The sequence below is a fragment of the Talpa occidentalis genome, unplaced genomic scaffold, assembly GCF_014898055.3.
Source record: "Talpa occidentalis isolate TD23 unplaced genomic scaffold, MPIMG_talOcc4v2.1 talOcc4.13, whole genome shotgun sequence".
In the NCBI taxonomy this organism is placed as follows: Eukaryota; Metazoa; Chordata; class Mammalia; order Eulipotyphla; family Talpidae; genus Talpa; species Talpa occidentalis.
In genome coordinates, this window is record NW_023601322.1 from 73,244,134 (window position 1) to 73,262,422 (window position 18,289).

The window sequence follows — 18,289 nt, forward strand, 5'->3', positions numbered from 1 at the left end:
GGAATGAGGGTGTTATCTCAGGCTGGGGGGCGGGCGGGAGTGATCCTTATTTTTAGACCCTACACTAACAGGAATAAAATAGTTTGGGAAAAAAGCAGTAGGTGTTATGTTCCCCAGTAAGGAGGAGTCAGCCAAAAAATGATGGGGGGGCACCTTGGACCTCAAAGCATCTCTCCTGCCAAGACCCTCATCTAGGGGTCATGGTGGGTCTCAGAGCTGCAGTCAGGAGCTGGGGGAAGGCACCCTGGTCGTCAGAACTGCTTTTCTTTGCAGACCATGCCCAGGAGTCCAGGTTCTTTCCTTGCCCTTGTGTAACCTAAAAGCGGCCCTTTCCTGTGCCTGGGGTGCTTGACTCCTGGCCGGGGAGACCACGAGTGTCGTGGCCAGGCTCTGTGGAGCGTGACTGAAATAAGATACTACTCGGCCTAGTGTCTGGAAGCCCCCGGGTGCTGGTGGCCCGTCCATGTCCCCTCAGAGAGCCAGGCCCTTGAGTGGTGTGTGTGGCGCTTTCGTGCCCAAGGGGGAGCTGGGGGGTAGCTTGGGGGTGGCTCTCTGGGCCTCTTGGTGTGGCAGCATCACAGCCTCAGGTCTTGGAAACCCCAGGGGCCAGCCTGCTTTTACCTTTTTCTTCTTCCTCAGCTTTTTCAAATTGAAATGTGAGTGCTTTGCCAGCACAAGCCAGTGTTGTGAACCCTGCCCACCAGCCTGCCCCTGGACTCCGCACAGCCCGCTTGCCCAGCCCGAGCTCAGGGCTCTGGGATCTAGAATGTGCACCGTGGCCTGTCTCTCTGGCGACTCAGCTCTTGAAGCACAGAAAAAAGAGCAAAGAATACGAAGATGGACTCAATAGCAAGGACCTTAAAATAGCTCCTCTGACAGTTGGGATGGGTGGGCAGCGCTCATTTTATCTGCCTGCATTTCGAGTCAGAGCGACAGCAAGGCGCCCTTCCCAGATAGGGCCAAACTGTTTGCAGTGGCTTTGGGATCAGGATAAGTGGGCAGAGTGGGCAGGCTGCCTGCCCATGCCCGGGAGGTGAGCAAAAAAAATATTTGCGCTTGTGGGAAGGCTGTGACCCCACCCAGGGGAGCCGGGCAGAGGGCCTGGAGGGTCTCTTGAGTTTTCCATTCTGCAGAATCTCCAAGTTGGTGAGCTGCATATGTTGGGAATGTTGTCTTGCCTGGAATCTGGGGCTAGTGGTGGACAGGCATTGCATTGTGTTGTGTTTTTTATTGTTCCCATAAGAAGGGTCTTTACAGGATGATGAAGTGGGTTCTGATGATGGGGGAGGATCCCCCATTTCACAGGGGTGAAGGGGTTCTGCACGACCATGATGCCCCAGTCCCCACACTTCTTGTCCTTGCCGCTCCTGGGGACCTCCATCCACGTCTCCTCAGTGCCCAGCTCCAGGCTGCAGGCCTTCACACGGCCCAGGGACTCCTCGTGGCTGTGGCGGGTAAAGGTACTTGGGGGCTGCGTTACCGACTATGTGACTGCAGAGAGTGGACCCGTGTGATGCTCCTCCTCCTCCTCCCGCTTATGCAGTTCCTTGGGGTCACCTCACTCTTGAGCTGGCAGTGACCATGCTCCCAGGTCGCTTGTCTTCACCCCCTTGCTTCTGTCTCTGATGCTGTTCCCATTTTACAGGTGAAAAGTTGGAGGCTGTAAGTTTGCCTGACTCTCTTCAGATCACATAGTGAGTCACAGGCAGGGCTCACGCTAGCCCCCACTTCTCCTGAAGGCAGTCTCTTGGTCCTTGGGCCTAGGATGGGCCAGCCCCCGTCTTGCTCTCCATTTTTCTTCTTTCCTCCATCTTCCTTCCCTTTTCCTCCCACCCTGGGGAGCTGTGATGTCCAGTAACGTTGCCACTACCTATGTGTGGCTGTTGAGCCCATGAAATGTGTATGATTGGGGTTGAGATGGGCTGATCTATAACAGTATGTGGGTTTCAGGTGGACAGACTTACACAGCTACATCTGTATATACTAATTTACACTCGTCTCTAGAAGTCTAGTCTCTGTCTTTCCCCCTATAATGGACTCCTTATGCCTGATTTACCCGCCCTGCTTCCCCCTTCCCTCTGGTAACCATGATTTTGTTCTTGAAGTCTAAGCGTTTGTTTTTGATTTGTTTTGTCTCTTTATCTAGCATGTATGTATGAAAGCGTATGGTATTTGTCTTTCTCCCTGTGGTTTATTTCACTGGAGGCCCATCCATATTGTTACAAATTGCAGAATTTCATCCTTTTTTTTTTTTTTAAAGTCAAGCAGTGTTCCATGGGTGCGTATACCGTGTTCTCTTTATCACATCATTTGCTGATGGGCACCGAGGCTGTTGTGAATGACGGTGCAGAACATGGGGGTGCGTGCATCTCTTCAGATGAGATGAGTGCATTCATGTTTTTAGAGTAAATACTCAGAAATGGAATAGCTGATAATGTGGAGTTTCTGTTCTTATTGTTTGAGGAATCTCCATATTCTGTAATGGATGCACCAGTTTTCCACCCACAGTATATGAGCTCCCTGTTTCTCCATGTCCTCACCCAACCCCTGTTGTGTCTTGTCTTTTTGACAGTAGAGTGGTGATTTAACTCTGTTGGCTGTATTTACATATAGATCTGACCCCTAAAACCAAATATGAATTCACCGAGTTCTTCCAGGGGCTCAAAGAGCACTTTGGAAGCTATTGGAGGAAGGGCGGGGCCCTGGCCTCATCTGCCTCTGCACTCCCCGGGCAGCAGCTCAGGCCTGGAGCATCACAAAGGTGATCTGTGCTCTGAGCCCACTGACCTGAGGGTGGGGCCTGGGGTGTGCGTGTTCCCCCATCCCACTCCCCAGTCCTCCCTCCCTCCTAGCATCCTCAAGAATAGCAGCCCCAGGGGTGTCCAAAACTAGGGTAAGGAAATAAGGGGTATAAGAGAGTGGAGGAAAGGGGGCTTGCTTTATTTCAGTATTTTGGGGAGAGAATAGAAGAAAGAGGAGGTTTTGAGGAGAGACTGAGAGAAGGCTCAAGGAAAAGACCTCTTTTTGATTGGATTGCGTTGTTGCCACTCAGACAAGACTCTGCATGTGAACATGTCTGTTTTCCACTGTGCTGCATAGTGAGGGGCTGCTTCCCCTCTTGCACAGAGCATGGGGCACCCGAGCCAGCTGTTTTCAGACCTGTTTCTCCACTTGGCTGGAAGGGGAGCCCTGGTCTGGAAAATGCCACCAGAAGACCTTCCGGGTTTTGGGGCAAGGGGCTTGCGGTTGGACCCACTGCCTGTAGACAGACAGGTGGACCACTTTCACACAGACCTCCAAGATGGCCCCCAAGATTGCCCAGGCCTTGCACAGTCCCCTGTCCTGGAGTCGAGGGGACCTGCAAATACTGTGGGCAGCACTCGGCGATTGGAGAGAGATTCTCCTGCTGACTTTGAAGGAGTGAGTTGCCATATTGGGGGGGTCCTAGTGGCTGGAACCTGATGGTGCCCTCTAAGAACTAAGAGTGGCTCCTTGCTGACAACCAGGAAGAAAACGGGGACTTCATTTCTACAAGTACAGGTGTTCTGCCAACAGCCTGAATGGTTGGAAATGAATCCTTCCCCAGTCAAGCCTCTGCTGAGAATGCAGCCCAGCCCCTGCCTTGATTGGTGCCCTGTGAGGTCCTAAGATTGCAGGCAAGATGTGCCTGCACAACTATGAGCTAGATTGTGACTGTCATTTTAAGCCCCTGTTTGTGATAATTTAGTGTGCCACAATACATAGTAATTCACTGGGGACCCCTTTGTCTGAGTGTCGGGTGGTTCTGCCAGGGCCTGCAGACTGGACTGTGGCCTGGATAGAGCTTGCCCTGTGGCCCTGGTGACTCCATATCTCACTTATAGACCCCTGGACCTCATGGATCACCTCCCAGAGAGCCCTCCATCATATGACAGTCCACTTTTTATGGCCTGGCACAGCCACATTTTATTGTCGAATTAGTAGGAATAACAGCAGCTTTTTAGTGGCTGATTGGGAGCCATATATTAGCTATTGTATTAATAAGTGCACAGTGACAGGAGACCAGAGAGAGTGAGAAAATGAGACACGGTATTTATCCCCAGTGCAAAATCTTTTTTATTATTAAAGACACTGGGTTAACTGAGGATAGATTTAATGCCTGCTGGTAATTTTATTGGATAATCAGCAGCCCAGTGTCCCCACTGCAACCTAAGCTCTGGAACCCTCCCCATCCAAGGCCACGGGATTCCATGGGGACCCAGCGCAGGGCTGGGAAGTTGCAAGTGCGGGTACCTTGTGGGAACTTTCCTCAGGAGCTGTAGGTTCATGGGTCTGAGGTAGGACTTGGGTCTGCTGCTCCTTATGGGCACATCTCGATGGCTGATAGGAGTTAGGTGAGTCGTTTCCTTTTCTGGAGATGAGCAGCATGAAGTCAGTGCAAGTTCTGGGGAGGGTATTGCAGGGAGAGCATCCGAGTTGCTGCAGGGCCCCCCCTCCCACACTAAGGGGAGCCCCCCAACAGGGCCACACCCTGGAGAGACTTGCATTCCAGGGACAGCCAGCCTCTGCAGCCCCTCAGTGCTCTGTCCCCTAGTGTCCAGCTGAGCATGCTGCAGTGGTCCATCCTTGGAGCGGATGGGTGTGCCTGCTCCTGACTGGAGGAGCCCTCAGCTAAGGACACTGGGTGGGAGTTGCTGGGGGCTGTAGTCTCCTTGGGGATGAGTGTGTGTTCCGGCAAGGGGCCTGCAATGCAGGCTCTTAGTCTCTGAACGTCTTAGAGGAGGGATAGAGGATAGAATATGACAGGAGAGAAAGCCCCAGAGTCCAGTGATGCTGGAGCCAGGCCAGGCTCCCGGGACCTGTGAGCCTCCTAGGGTTCCAGTCCAGCTCTCTCGTGGCTTCTCTGTGGTCCTCCACTAACCAGTCAGCCCTTCTCTCTAGGCCTTCTCAAGGGCCCTCATCTGACCCTGCAGTAGACTCCAGGAGGTGGATGGTGTGTGAGGGCAGGGTAGGGGCTCAGAGGATGCAGTTGACAGGGAGCACAGCACAGAGAGAGAACACAGGCTTTGGCACTCCCCCTGGCCCTGCCTCCCAGGCCTGTTGCTCATCACCCCTGAGCCTCAGTGACCTCAGCACCCGAAGACCACCACCATCTCTGAGGCCTGAGGAGTGGTGGTCAGGACCAAATGAGACAATAGTCATCTACTCGGCTTGGTATGCTGTTGGGGACACAGTGAATACTCAGTACAGAGTATGTTATTTCTAGAAGGACTTGATGCTTTGTTCTCCTTGCTGGTAGCGAGGCTAATTTGCTCACTTGTTCATACTTTCTGCAAATGTTTGGTGCTGGGGGTTGATGACATTGTCAGTGGCAAATAGTTGGTGCTTGGTGATGATTTATAGAGCGGATGATAACAGAGATGAGTTCCCCTTAAGGAATTTAACCTCGGGTGCAGCTGGTGAGTGGAGAAACCTCATGGGTCCTCAGGCTGGCTGATCTTACTTTGGTGTCTGATGCAAGGAATAGATACTTTGGTATCTGAAGCCTTGAAGATGCTTGGCATTCTTTTGACAAGGGAGGCCAGGGAAAAAAGGTGACTGTGGTTTCATCCCACCTGGGAAAGACAGTGCACACCTCTGTAGTCTAGTGGCCAGAGTCAGGGCCACCTTGTGGACACAATCAACATTTCTTAGCTTCCTCTGGCCTCTCGGACACTCCAGAGCCACCACACCCACCTCCAATTATGCAGTTCTCTGCCTCTGTCAAGCCTAGAAGACACAAAACTACATCACAAGTGATCAGTTGAGAGATAAGATATGGGGAAATCTTCAAGAGCTGCTCTGGGGAACTTGAACTGGATTCTGGGGTGGGGGTGTCCCATGCAGGTGAATTGACAGGAAGTGACTCACTTCCCTTTACCTTCAGTTCTTTTCGGGGTGTAGGTCTCTGCTTGCAGATGGTGCTCTTCTATCTTGAATCCTGTGGCAAAGGCTGGCCTGGCAGTTTCCCACCCTGGGAAACTGTCAATAAAACAAAGGTTACCCTGTTGCCTGCTGCCCCTCAAGTTGGAGAGAGCAGAATGAAAAGTGAGTGAGTTTGCTGGGCCTGTGAGCATGTGGAGGTGTCTCCAGGGTCCAGAGCTGCAACCTTTGGGGCCAAGGGACCACCTTCTCTTTCAGCAGCTAATTGTGCAGAGACCAGCAAGTGGTCAGGACCTGGTGATGGTTTAGCTGTTCTAGGGCTGAGGACTGGAAAATCTGTGTGATTGTTTATTGCCTCCATTTTTTATTATCAGCAAAACTTTAATTACAGCTCTCACTAAACATACTACCTTCTGCCAGCATTTACAAGGCAATAAATTTCCCCTTCTCTCCTTACACAATCTGAACCTCCAATAGGGCTGTGCATATGCACTGGAAGATATTGATTCCCCAAAGAAATTATAACAGCATTTGTTCTCAAGTAAACACACACAGAGGCTATTATAACACTGAGGAAGAGTCGATTGTCTTTGCTTTATTAAACAACACAGCTCTCAATTGGAAACACATCTAAATTATCAGGAGATTGCTAGAACAGACAGGCATTGATGCCTGGTATGAGTCTTCGAGTGGGAGGACTCTAATGTGGAGGTTAGAAGCAGGCTTTGTCTCTTTCTCCCTATTGTTCATTCCCTCATCCAGCTAACTTTCTCCCCATCCCTCACCCCTGTAGCCCTTTAGCATTGAAGGGGCATTGATCGTGGCTCTCAGCTAGGGAGTGGGCAGCTTGCTGCAAGCTGGCAGAAACAAAGCTTGCACCAGGCTTGCCAACTGCCTAATGGCCCCATGTGTATTGGCAGACAGTAAACACAAGCCTTTTAAAAACTTCTTGTTGTGTTGCTGGCAGGTGGAAAAGGTTGATGCAGTCATCAGTCTAATTTGGAAAATGGTTTAAGGCCCCTCTTTGCCTTGGAACATCCAGAAATGCATCCCCTTGAGAAAAAGAGTGGTCAGCCTTGACCTTGCTCCCATAAGGCAATATGAGATAGAATTCTTTCTTTGTGAGCAACTTGGTTCCACAAGAGCAGTGAGTGAGTCAAATTTTAGGGTGTTCTTTACAATGTTCTGTACAGTGTTGATGGGGAAGCTAATTGGTATCCTATTCATAAGATAATAACTCCTCCCAAATCTGCTTCCCACTATTAAATACATTCCTGGAACATGGGAGTGAAATTGATTTGTTGTAGGACTGTTGACTGTACGTTAAAGTGCATTATGTGCAAATTAAAACCACATAGAGATACCACCTTACACCAGTGAGAATGGCACGTATCAAAAAAACAAGCAGCAACAAGTGTTGGTGAGGATGTGGTGAAAAAGGAACTCTCCTGCACTGCTGGTGGGAGTGTAAACTGGTCCAACCACTATGGAAAGCTGTCTGGAGGCTCCTCAGTCTACTAAAAATGCAGCTACCGTATTACCCGGTAATTCCACTCCTAGGGATCTACCCAACGGACACAAAAACATTGATTCAAAAGAACACCTGTACACCTATGTTTATTGCAGCACTATTTACAATAGGTAAAACCTGGAAGCAACTCAAATGCCCAAAAATAGATGACTGGATCAAGAAGATGTGGTACATATACACAATGGAATGTCATTCAGCAATCAAAAAGATAAACTCATGTCATTCACAGCAACATGGGTGGAAGTAGAAGGAATTATGCTCAGTGAAATAAGCCAGAAGGAAAAAGAAAAATATTGGATGGTTTCACTTATAGCAGGAATATAGGGGAACCAAATAAGACATCAGTGTAAAAAAATAATAGTACAAAACACAACAAAGCAAAAACAGACAATTATAAACCAGAGACATACTGCAGGGGAGGAGGCGGGAGAGGGATCAGAGGGAGGGAGGGAGGAGCACAGGGGACTGAGGTGATGGTGCACGGGTGCCTTGGGGAAGGAAACTCTGTGGGGACTACACGGGGTGGGGGGAAGCAAATATTGTTTAAAAATGAACAGTGATGTAAAAAATTAATATAAATAAATAAATGCAGAATTGAAAAAAAAAGAATGAATGATCTGGCCTGAAAATGAGAAAAAAAATGAAGTGCATTATGAACCTGGAAGAGGGAAATAATAAATAATATGTGAAGTTCTCTGATATATTTTAAAAATAGAACTCACACCTTGCTTGCAGGATCAGAGTTTTTATAGAATAATCTTTGGGAGGTACAGGACTGAGGGACTAAAGCAAAGGGAGCATAGATCATGAGAAATTGCCTGAATTTTCTTTGCTGCATTGGGCTTGGAGAAACCAGCCTTACGAGCGAGTCTGACTGAGGTAGCAGGAGAGTCAAACTGTCAGCAGGGAGGCCAAAGCCTTGCCCGCCGGATCCTTGAACTCCCAGTGGGCCTCTGTGAAGGTTTGCTCAATACTGACGCCTTAAGTCCTGCCTAACAGGAAGGTGGGGTCAGCTAAGCTAAAGCAAGAACTCCCAAATAAAGATGTCCCTCACCAAAACACAGGCATGGCAGTCTTAATTAAAGAAAACTAAAGTGGAGAGGGGAATTTCTGTCTTGGAAGTGGTATCCTAACTTACTTTAGACAAACCTGCCTCAGAGAATGACTAGAGAAGTTGTGGCAGATTGCATTTTTCTGATGGCCACATCAACATCTGTCCCATACCACAGGCCCACTCCTGTCATGTCCTCTTAGAGTATGACATGGACACTCCTGCAAAGAGAGGATAGGTTTTGCTTCCTTCCCCTTGAGTAATGGACATGCTTTTGAAACAGTCCTGATCAGTGGAATGTGGTATAAGTGAAGCTGCATGACTTCTAAGACTATGTCATCAAATATCCACCTGCTTCTCCTTTTCTCCCCTGGGACATATGCCTTGGGAGCCCTAAGACGACTCGTAAGAAGTCTGATGAATCTGAAGTTTCTGAGTGTAGCAGTCACTTGGAGACAGTATATAGAGATATACCTGAGGAACCGATTGCCAGCCGGTTGAGTCTTCCTGGACCAGGTACCAGACATGTGAGTGAAGAAGTCTTTGCAATGACCCCAGCCAAAGCCACCCTCTGACTGGCATTTTCAGGAACGATCCCAGGCCATAATCATCTAAACGATTCTGAATTCTTGGCCATAGTGATGGAGAGAGATAATGAAAGAGTGATGTTGTTTGAAGTCACTAAGTTTTAGGTGAATTAGTTGTGTTGGCATAATAGCTGGAATACAGCTACACAAAATTAAACATATGATGGAGATTTTTGGAAAGCTATCAAAGCCACTAAAGCTTGGCATAAGAGGCCAAGATTCTTGAAAAGAAACCCCAAGAGCAGAATCAGACATTTGGTGCCACTTTTACTTTATTTGTGAGCTCATTTGTAACAGCTGAGAGACTGAGAATCTGAGCAGAAAGGGGTTGTTAAATGAGCGAGAAGTTGAGCACACTTGTAAGCATTTTCGTGGGACTGTGTGAAAAACTGGGATTTGGACCCTCCCGTGTTGGAAGGGTCCTGGTAAATCCTCTCGTCTTTCAGTTGCAACTTGTAACCAAGAGTAAAGTTGAGTTTGAATAGGTCAGTCCTCACAAAAACTGAAGCCTTCCTTTAAGCAAGCTCAACTGCTGACTGGATTAAGGTCACTTGTCCCTACTCTTTCAAAACAAAAATGAATCTTCCCTTGAGCAAGTCAACATTATCCAGAGACTTGTTATTTCTACACTATCTGGAATTAATTAAAAAATAATTGGTTGTGCATGAAGATAGAACTGACTCAAAACCAAGGAAGGACACAGAGTAGAATAGACTTAAAGGAAATCTGGCAATTGGAGGTATCAGGCATGGACTTTAAACCAACTGAGATTAAAATGCTTAGGAATATGAATGGCAGCATAAATTTTTTGTGGAGATTTGGAAACTATAAAATATAATCAAATGGAAATTTGAGACTTGAGAAATCAAAAACCAAGGCTTCAGTAGAGTGATTTAACAACATATTAGACACAGTGGAAGACCAGATCAGTGAACTGGTAAGAAAGATAAGTAAAAAATTTCCCTTTAGGCTAGGAGGAAAAAAAATGCAGCAAAGGACCTAAGAGATATATAGGACATGGAGAGGTTGTCTAGAGATAGTGAGAGATGCCTGAGGAGTCCAGTTCCCAGACACTTGAGTCCCCTAGACCAAGTCCCAGACCTGTGGAGAATTAGATCATGATGGTCAATAATTTCCCTGAACTCAGGAAAACTTTAAACCTCATGTTCAAGAATCTCTATGAACCCTAAGTAGACTTAATTAAAATGAATATATACCTAGGTACTCACAGTAAAACTGCTGAAAAGCAGCAAGAGAAACATAAGGGTTTCAGAGGAATAAAGGACAAATAACCTTCTAAGAGCAATAATAGCATGGCAGTGACTTCTGTGGAAACAACTCAACTTGAAGGCAATAGCACGCTTTTATTCATGGTGGAAGACAAACCAACCCAGTGTCAGCTGAGGCTGCAATAGCAAAATACTATAGACCGGGAGGCTTAAACCAGATTTATTTCTTATAGTTTATGGAGCCTAGGAAGGCCAGGATACCTCTTCATATAAGAGCACTAATCCGATCATAATAGCTCCACCCACATGAGCTCATCTAAACCTAACTGTCTTGCCTGAAGGTCTGCCTCCAAATACCATTACACCATAGTGCATGTTGTGGGGAGGGTTTGAAAGGAGGGGAGGGCTTGGCTTCATTTTAGGAATTCAGTGGATAGGCATTTAATTCCTAACAACTCCAACCTAGAATTCTATATCTAAATTAACTTTAGAAATACATTTTCATTATGCTCAGTGAAATAAGCCAGAAGGAAAAAAAAATATTGGATGGTTTCACTTATAGCAGGAATATAGGGGAACCAAATAAGACATCAGTGTAAAAAAATAGTACAAAGCACAACAGAGCAAAAACGGACAATTATAAATCAGAGACATCCTGCAGGGGAGGAGGAGGGAGCAGGATCAGAGGGAGGGAGGGAGGAGCACAGGGCTCTGTGGTGATGGTGCACCGGTGCATTGGTGAAGCAAACTCTATGGGGACTACACCTGAGGGGGTTGGGGGGAAGCAAATATTGTTTAAGAATGAACAAGGATGTAAAAAAAAATAAAAAAAATAAAAAAAGGAACAATGATGTAAAAAGAAAAAAGAAATACATTTTCAGACAAAAAATTGTGAAAAATTATATCAACAGATCTAACCTAATGCAAATAATAAAGGAAATTCTTAGGATAGAAGGATATTGATCCCAGGAAACATGGAAATGGAGGCATGAATGAAGAACAGTGGAAAGGGTATATATATGTAATAAAAACCTAAAATATTATATTCCCCGGGAATAAAAAATACAGAATTAAAATATACAACAAAAAGCATAAAGGCAGTGGGGTAGGAGTCAGTGAAAACCAGTGTTTTAGATTTCTGGTATTGTTTAGAAGGTAATACAAAATACAGAAGTATTTGAGGCCTTAAATCGAGAATGCACTTAATTTAACATTTGTGCTATAAGAAGCTAACAGAGAAGAAAATGAAATAATTAAAACTCTTGATGAATCCAGGAAAAGTTAAGTAATAAAATTAAAAAGGAGCAAAAAATTGGCAGAACAAATAGAAATGAAATGATAAGAGTGAAAAAAAAAGGATAAAAGAAATAATACAAAGAGAAAGCCTCAAAAAAAATGATAGTGTATATTTAAACTTCAACATGTCCATAATTACATAAATGTATATAGACTAAATACCGTAATTAACAATCAAGATTGTTAACTTGGGTCAAATCAAAGCTGAACTCTGCTAGAGACACATCTTATGTGTAAGGACACAGAGATTGAAGGGGAAGGGACAGAAAATTATACCAGGCAAACCTCAACCAAAAGAGGGAGGCCGTGGCTTTGCCAGTAGTAGCAAGATTGTTAAAGGTAATAATCATTATCAAAGGCAAAGTAATCATTTCTTGATTATGAAGGAATCAGTGTACCAGGACACTATTAAAAAACCCAAGTTTAGTCACTTAATAATGTAGCTTCACAATATATAAAATAAAAAATTTAACTTTTCCCATTTCTAAAAAAAATGTTTTTCTGTTTTTTAAAAATGATAATTTTGGAAATATTAATTCTGTGCTTAGCTCTTTTAAACTAGAACCCCGCCCCCTGCACGGCCATTCACTGGACCCCCTGTGACCCTTACCCCCAATCCCAACTCTTCTCCCTGCTTCTCTCCCTCAGTTCTGCTCAAATTTTTTTAGACATAAAAACAGACATTTATAATTATGGTGGGAGATTGAGTTAATGGAGAGAATTTTCACAGCTTTTAAGTTTTTCCTCATAAGTTTTTCCATCCATCTCTGGCCTGAGACTTCTTACCTAGCAAGCCCAGCAGACAGCAAAGTAAATGAAGAAAAACAAATAGTATGGAGAGGAAATCCAGCGGGCCCGGCTTTGCTTGCCAGCTGGCGTGCGCAAGGCGATGGACTCCTGAAGGAGGTCCTGGCTCATGCGGTCCATCCGGGACTCCACGCTGCCAGGTGCTGGGCGGCGGGCACACTGCTTCCTAAGGCCTAACTACCTGAACAACACCGAACAGCACTCAGGACCAGCACTTAGTCTTCCCTCCACATCCCCTCCATCTCCTATCCTTTCCCCCTCCTCCTGCCCTTAACCTCAGAGGCTTCACAGTGTTTATTAATGTCCATTAGTTATTAATGTCCAATAACTATTTTACATTATCACCTGCTATGTAAATGTCCAGTAATTGTTTTTGTCATTCTTACTTGCTTGACTAGACATGAGTCTCTCAAACTCCGTCCACGTTGCTGAAAATGGCTGCGTTTCGTCTTTCCCTGTGGCTGACTAGTATTCCATGGTGTGGATACACCACATCTTCTTGGTCCATTCGCCTATTGATGGGCCTTTAGGCTGCTTCCATGTCTTCATAATTACAAATAGTGCTGCAATAAACGCTGTAGAGCAGAGTTTTTTTGTGTTTATGGTTTTATGTTCTTTGGATAGACGCCCAGAGTAGGATTGCCAGGTTGTATGGTATTTCCATTTTAAGATTTGTAAGTTAAGTCTAGGTTGTTTTCCATAAAGGCTGTGCCAGCTTTCATTCCCACCAATGGTCATAGGTGCATTTTGGGCGTCAAATTCTCCTTCCTCATACATTCTATCAGAGTCCCCACTATTAAGATTCACACACAGCAGCTATGGACTGGTGGGTAATGGCCGTGAGATGCCCAAATAGAGATCCAGAAGTGACCTAACCAGGACCCTTGAGAGCTAGTGGAGTGGAGACTCAGCTCCTTGAGCCTTGGGTTACTGGTGTTCCCACCTGCCTCTGGCTGGCAGAGGTGAAGGGGAGCACCAGGAGGCCATCTGTTTTTGGAAGGGGGAGCTGGTCTAGGTGCTTTCCTGTAGTCAGCCTGCCTGAATCCCTTGGATCCTTCTCAGTTTATTCTTTTATTTTGTAGAAGCGGCTTTCCTTTTTATTACTTTTTGCAAACAATTTATGTTCAGAGTAGAGTAATCAGAACAGAGATAAGCAAGAAGAAGAAGAAGCATTATTCATAACCTTACCCCTAGAGATAACTTAATTTTTTATTGCATTTCCTTCCAATCACTTTCCTATTTTTTGAAATAGGCTCAAGCTACATACCATTTGATGACTTACTTAGGAAAAAACAAAACAAAACCAACTTCTGAATGATGTCAAGAATACCTTTTAGACTCAACAGATACAGATTTATACTTTTTATTTTTAGTACCCTTTAATTTTTTTTCTGACTAAAAATACAGAAGATACAAAAAAGTAGAATTAAGTAAATTAACATCTCTGGAGGTAACGGCTACTTCTTTTTGGTGAAGGTTTCCCAGTTTTATTTTTTTTTTCTGTTCTTGCTTCTTCAAAACAAAATTAGGCTTATGCAGAGCAGTGTTACTTTTTATGGCTGATGGATACTCCACTATATCAATGTGTCATTTTATATTTAGACAGTTCTTTACTTTTGGTCACCTGTACTGCTATTGGAAACAGCACTGCGGCCATCAGTTGGGTAACCTAGATCTTGTGGGCCCTTATCCGGGTTGTCTAGAAAAAATTATTGAAGTTTAATTGCTTGGTCAGAGGGTATGTCCATGTTTATGGTTTTCGAGTCATATTAATATCTCGTAGAACAGAAGGCAGCTTCTGAAAGGCAGTCCCAAAGTCTATTCCGGTCAGCCCGGGGCCTCTTCACTCCCTGTTCTTACAGTGCGGCACAGGATCCTCCTTGGGAATCTCTGCAGAGCCAGGAAAAGGGACTCTTGATCTTTAAACCAGCGTTATTTGTCTTTCTAGTGAGGTTGGACATTCTTGTTTTTCTTTTAGTATTCCTTCTTTTGTTGATTTCATCGTCATTGTAGATGGATTCCATGGTCTCAAAAATAGGGACATGTCTGACATCTTTAGGTGAAGGTGCTCACACGTAATTCTAGACTGAGTTTGTCCAGAATCCTTTTTGATTTTACTTGTTGGTCAGATTCAAATGGGCTCATTTTAAGTTGTCTTTTGAAAATAATATCTAGTCTTACAATGTCTGAGCTGGAAGAGCTCACAGGGGAGATCGAGTCTCTCCCCCAGTTATCCAGACTGGAGGTGCTCAGAGAGGACAGGGGGCGTGTCCAGAGTCACTGCCTTGCTACTCTCTTTCTCAATTATGTATTGTTAAAATGGGATATTTGGAGTGGCTCATTCTGTCTGGAAACTTCCGCTATCCCCTACCCAGCTCTTGAGCTGAAGACAGAAATATTTAGTATGAGGCTGAGATTCCCAAACCGTCAGTCAGGCTGAATGGGGCCTGAGGGTAAGAAAGCCTATTCTGAGTATGAGTCTCCCTGAAAAGAAAATGACTCTAAAAAGCTCTGATTCTAGGTAGACTTAGGAGTTGTTGTCCCGTTTCTGCACATTCAGGATTTGCTTTAATGAACAGATAAAAATCATTTATGCATAATTTATGACTTTAATGAAAATGCATAATATGAAAGATATGTAAAGTGTGCTTGAACAAGCCTTTCTTTCCTTAATCAAACTTTTATATTACGATTTTGTTAACCTCATTAAATCACTTAGAAAAATTCTACCTAGACTATTTCAGAAGTCTTAAGTCTTCTACAACAACAAATAAACCCCCTAATCTTGTGACTTAAACAACAGTAGTGCATCTCCTGCTCATCTGCCTGCCCAGTGGGTACTACCTGGGGGGGGTGTGATCAGAGTCACAATGGATAGCAGGGCAACAGCCAAGCAAATCACCCACTGATTCTTTTAAGAAAGGGGTTGGCAAACTATGGACTTTGGACCAAATCTGACCTATCATCTGTTTTTGTACATTCTGTAAGGTAGAAATAATTTTTACCTTTTCAAATAGTTAAAAAAAAAATCAAGGGACAGGTTTTTGGTGACACATAAACATCATGTGAAGTTCAAATTTGTTTTATTGGGCCACTGTCCCACCCATGTCGCTACATATTATCTGTGGCTGCTTTTGTGTCACAAGGGCAGAGTAGTATGAACGTGACCTTGTGTCTCTCAAAGCCTAAATTAAGTGCTTTTTATGGAGAAAATTTGCTGACCTCTGTTTTAAAGTGCCCAGTGGGAGCTGATACATGATACATTTCATTTGCTAAAATGAGATGGAGAAACTCATATAGGGAAGAGAACTGGAAATATTTAGCCAATGGCACTAGTCACCACCCCATAGATTGAGGGGAGGTGAACTACCCAGCCTCTGCTGAGAGCTCACTGATTCTTAATTAATTGGAACTGAACTAAGGATCATTTAGTATAAATGTCTGTCAAAGCCCGAATTGCCGATGGTCCTCCAGACTCAGCCCTCACTCAGAACCGACGTCAATCGATTCGTGATTATTCTCATAACTGCAATTTACAACTTGATAACAACAACTAGAGAAATTTATAAGCAACCCAACGAGCAATTTTAAGAAAAAAATCAATTCCAGTTCTCCGGAGTACAAAGGGACATTTAATACTGTAAATTGTCTGAACTCAGCTAGAAAAAGAAAAAAGCATTTGTTTTCCTATTCTCAGCTTCCTTTAGAGTGAGTGTTTTTGACCCTTATCTGGGAGTGAAGTTTCTCAAACATGCCAGAGGGGAACTAGGCAACTTTGCTTGGGCAGACAGCAGAGCCCCTCCACCAGTTTCAGACAAGCCCCACGCAAGTCCATAGACACTAAGGAAAGTGCTAAGAAAAAAAAGAAATGGGATTAATTTCAAAGAGTGATCTTGGGATAGCTGGATTTAGAACTCCCTCATGCGATCAAGGCACAGACTTAGCTTTTCTCCCTGGGGCCCCAAGGTCACTGTCGTGGGTGCATGTAGACCACAAGCAAGCTGTCCCGTCATGCCCTGCTCAGGTCAGTTTCTGCTGCTTTGAACACACAGACCCAAGAGCGTGAGCAAACTAAGACCAGTGAGTTGGCCTGAGTTGTTCTGTTCCAGCAGCCTAAGAGATTTCCTTCCTGCTCGCTCCCTTACAAATTATAATTTCTTTCTTTTTAACAATCCCCTGAAAGCTCTTGTGCTTCTGCAAACCACAAGTACTTGTAATGAATCATCCCCAGAGGCCACGTCTTCACGAAGTCTTTTCTGCTTCCTTACGGTTCTGGCAACTGAGTAATCAGAGGATATAAGAGCCCTTGTTCCCTGCCATAAAGTAAGTTTATAGAGATATAATTAGCAATAGTATTATCTTCATTTGGACTTCACCATGCTAAATGTCCTATAAGAGTTGTTTACGAGGTGATATGAATGGTAATGGTATTAATAACGCGATTAGCCAGCAATATCAATATTTCCCACCACTTACTGCCTCCTAATGAGGTTGTGTGTGGAGTTCTGGGATGGAGATGAGCTGGTGGATTTATAGAAAGTTGCAAGGAAGCACTTAAGAGTCATTAAAAGGAATTTGGTAATCTCAAAATGCAGGGCCCTTGTCTTCCCTGAGTTAGCAGGGCAGGGCCGCTGTCCCTATCCATGATCCCAGGGGCCCTCTGCTCTCTCCAGATCTCTGCTGTTGTGCTCCCCCTATTTGCCAGTCCCTTCATGGCCTGTCCAGATATACCCTTCCTTGGGCCTGAGAAAGCACCAAGAGGCTTAAAATGATCTGTTGTGCATGGCCTTGGCTCATGGGCTGGTCTATCCTGTCTTCTCAACAAGAGTGTGGACGCCATGTTATGTCACTTCATTATGTCTGACAGGGTAGAAATAGGCTTGACTCCCACTTTCTGAGGGGCCAGCCTGTGTCTTTTAGCACTCTGCAGGCACTACACTGTCCTGATACCCCTGGAGTTGTAGAGGGTTGCCCTGGGAAGGCCTCAGGAGCTATTTAGCCCACTCAGCCTGCCACTTTACAGTTGGGGAACCTGTTGCTCAGCCGTAATATGTTTTGCCAGGGTCCCGTGGTCAGTGGTCAAGCAGGGATTCATCTCTTCCAGTCCCATGCCCCACTTTTAAAACACAGCCTGAGCTCAGGAGGAAGCCTGTTGTACTGTATTAGGACTTTGGTGATCGTATTAGCTTATTGGTCCTGCAGAAGTGGGCACCAACTTGTGGATTTGTCATAGGAACCTGCTTCCATGTCAGGAAGTCCCTTAAAGCTGGTCATCCCCTAGTGTCCATCCAGGCCACTCTCAGCTAACATCAGCCACCCTGCCTCCCCTCAGAGAGGGTGATGGTCTTGCCCAAGGCCTCCCAGGAAGTCACTGAAGCTCCAGACCTTGCAGGTCTTATCACAAAGGTGAGCTGCTTCCCTGGGCAGTGACCATGGCTGTGGCCTGCAGCTAGCTCCAGACAGGGCCTCTGGAAGGCTTCCCTGAGCCTGGCAGTGAAGCTCTAGAAATGGTCTCTGAGGAGACCAGACTGGACAACGAACAAGCACGAGGTTCTTCCACTATTCCCCAGGCTGGGCCTTGGGAAGCCAGCAATTTTTGCTCCCACCTATCTCCCAGGGTCTGCAGGGACAGCAGAACCACTGGCCCTTCGGCAACAGCAGGAGTGTATCCACCAGCTGTGAGCGCCCGCTCCCATTCTCTCCATACTCATCTTGGTGGCACAGTAGGTGCTCGGTAGATAGTAGGTGCTGAATAAATGAATGACGGGGGAGGACTGCGCAGAAGAAAGAGTTGTTGAATTTGGTCTTTGGTACCAGAAACAAACAAGAAGTGCTTCTGAGTCTTTTCTTGGAGGAAGTGAAAAATTCTAGGTCTCTGGAGGGGTAG

At 45.3% G+C, this 18,289-nt stretch overlaps 1 protein-coding gene across 2 annotated transcripts in view; it reads left to right on the forward strand.

Moving 5' to 3' along the window:
* FSTL4 (follistatin like 4) overlaps positions 1–18,289 on the forward strand; it is a 672,816-nt gene that overhangs the window by 86,921 nt on the left and 567,606 nt on the right. The gene's annotated exons all lie outside the window — the stretch shown is intronic.